This window comes from Mus musculus, chromosome 10 (genome assembly GCF_000001635.26).
Source record: "Mus musculus strain C57BL/6J chromosome 10, GRCm38.p6 C57BL/6J".
Classification (NCBI taxonomy): Eukaryota; Metazoa; Chordata; class Mammalia; order Rodentia; family Muridae; genus Mus; species Mus musculus.
The window spans coordinates 130,468,703-130,471,820 of record NC_000076.6 but is presented as its reverse complement, the minus strand read 5'-3'; the positions used below and the strand labels follow the sequence as shown (position 1 = coordinate 130,471,820).

Here is a 3,118-nt window from a genome sequence, read left to right as displayed (position 1 = left end):
AACTTTCATGGTATCAAAATGTTAGATGATAGTCAACATATCTTTTTCTTTGTCCTAACAAAAGAAGTACTTAATCATATATAATTTTTTAGTAATATACAAATTTGAACTTACAAACAGGACAACACTGTCCATTATTATACTAAGTATCAAAGCTTGGTGGAAAATGATTTCAATAATAAGTACACAAACCTGAATATGTTGAGAACCAGAAATCTCAATTGAGGAATGGCTACCATCATTTTCACCTGTGGTTTTGTCTGTAAGCCATGTACTTAATTAATGATTAATATATGGTGACCCTACTGTCTATAGACAGTAGCACCTGTAAGCAAGTTGTTCTAGAAGGTATATGAAAGAAGACTGTAGATAGGATGGGCATGAAGCCAGTAATCAGCATTTTTCCATGGACTTTGACTGAGTTACTGCATCCATTTTCTTGTCTTGGCTTCTTTCAGTTAATTGTGACCAAGGTACATAGAGAAATAACACTTTCCCATATATCCCTTTTGATCATGGTGTTTTGTTATAGCAACAAAAACTAAGACATCAGCAAATTAGTAAATTGCATTGGTTGGGATTTGGAATATCATAGTTTAGTGATTCAACAAAGTTATTGATTTGAAAAGAAAAACAAGATCGAATGTTATTAGTTTATCGTGCTTAGTTACAGCATTGCATATTGTTGAGGGCCATCACAGGGGCCCAGGAAATTGGAAAAATTTACCATGTTCTATGAAGATATTTATAATATCAGATAACATACTTCTAAGAGTATAGTATATGTAAAAGAGTACGAGGTTCAGATTGTGCCTGCTGTATAAGGCTCTTGAACTTTAAGTGAAAACACCATTTCATTATGAGATGTAAACGTTTCATTCAGTGAGGAAAATCGATAGTGAAAATAATGTAGTACAAATACCTATATCACATTTAGGTCAGTGAAGTTTGTGAACATATATCACTCTAGATGAAGGATCTCATTATAAATTTTGTTAAAATATTACTAACTATAGATTATTCAGTTTAATATTACACACACAAAGACACATAAAAACACACACATGGCCTGTGGGCCTGAGCGCCTGAGGCTGTGCTGAGCTGTGAGGTGTGGGCCAGGTGAGCAGCTGCCTGTGCCCAGAGGGAGCAGAGTGAGGCCATGCCCGGGCCCTAGCCTGCTGCCGCAGCCCGCGCCCGCCGCCGCCTCTTCAATGGGCAACCTGCTCGGCGGGGTCAGCTTCCGCGAGCCCACCACCGTGGAGATCTGCGACTCCACTTGGCCTACCGATTCAGAGCCCGAGTCCGAGCAGCTGGGGCCGGCAGGCGGTGGCGAGGGCCAGCAGCATAATGAGGCGGAGCAGTCCAAGCAACTTCCGGAGAGCGCTGGATGGGGGCCCCCGCGCCAGACCGTGCTGGAGGACCACGCGGAGTCGGCGGGCGCGGAGCAGGGCGGCGAGTCCACGGAAGGAAATGCTAAACCAAAGAGAAGCTTCTATGTGGCGAGAAATCTGTACAAGTACCGACATCAGTACCCAAACTTCAAAGATATCCGATATCAAAAGGACTCGAGCAACCTTCGCTTTTATAAGAACAAAATTCCATTTAAGCCAGATGGTCTCAGCACAACTATTTAAGAATTACACGAATTCTTAAAAGCCTTGGCGAGCTTGGATACGAGAGTTTTAAATCTCCTCTGGTAAAATTCATTCTTCACGAGGCTCTAGTGGAGAATATTATTCCCAATATTAAGCAGAGTGCTCTGGAGTACTTTGTTTATACAGTTAGAGACAGAAGAGAGAGGAGAAAGCTCCTGAGATTTGCCCAGAAACATTACACAACATCAGAGAATTTCATCTTGGGGCCACCTAAGAAAGAACAGTCATAGTGAAGCAAAGCCCAGAAAACCCCAACTCTGCCCGCGTCGGGCTCCAATGGTCAAACTTCTACACAAAAGAAATCCAAGGACTCCAAAATTTCCTCAGGAGCTAGTCACTTAAATAGCAAACCAGTGGGAAAAAAAGGGGGGGCATTCAGAGAGCCTGGGGAGGAGGCAGACAAGGGAGCCCAGAGCCTGGCAGTGGAGATCCCAAAGCCAAGAAACACAGAAAAAGACAGTGCTGCTGACCAATCAAATTCTCCACCAGAGAAAACAGTTACTGATACCTCAGGAAAAGGGGAATGTCCAACTTCTGAAAAAGATGGAGAAGGGGAAGACCAGAGCAAAGACTCTGAAAATCCTGAAAATGCGGGTTGTTGTGTTGAGGTAGTGGCACAGCAAAATGTCCCAAACCCACAAACCAATTCTGGTTAAAGGACTAAAAAAACTGCTGTCTAATGTATCCTGCAGAACAGAGATGAGGTCACATTTAAAATGTTAGCCACCTGTGACTTTTGCTGTAAGCCCTTTGTTCTTGTTTTTATTTTGGATCACAATGAGTTGGACATTTAATAGGTAGTTTTAAGACCAGATCCAATAAAAGAATATATTTAGGAAAAAAACCCCACATACACATTACTAGTTCAGCATATCAGTTGTTGAAGAACAGTGTCATTCTTTTACAGAGTAATGTTTGTAACTTTATTTTGAACTGTTATTTGATAGCTTATTTTTGAGAGTGTATTTTAATTGTTTTTTTCTTTCTGTTTCCTGATTCCAACATGTCATTTGTAACCATGAACTTCTAAAATGCACATGACCCTTATATTACTGAGTGCATTTATATATTTGTATATACATATACATTTTGAAATATAAACTGTAGACCATTTAAAACTGCATACATTTATGTTCTGATGGCTCATTAATTGTTACCGCATGGCTAATCTTTGTTCCCTTCTCTTGCAGTGACAACCTGTCCCATTCCCATATTTACAGTTTCCTGTAAATGACTGTGAGGGCTAGAAGCTTTGTGACATTTCTTCCTTCCATAATAGTATGCATAGTATAGTGATCCTTCCTCTGATTGTATTTTTGAGTCCTATTCGTGAGACATTTTGGTCTACCCATTCCCTTTCTAGAATATTTGTATTCCCAGCCAACTTCCTCAAACTTTGACTCTCAAGATCTTTCCCACCATCTTCTTCATATTTCTGTGTAACTTGGATGAGGGAAAATTTT

General features: G+C 40.5%; 1 pseudogene; it reads left to right on the top strand.

Annotated features, from left to right (window-relative positions):
• Gm18755 (predicted gene, 18755) lies at nt 1,212–2,308 on the top strand (annotated as a pseudogene).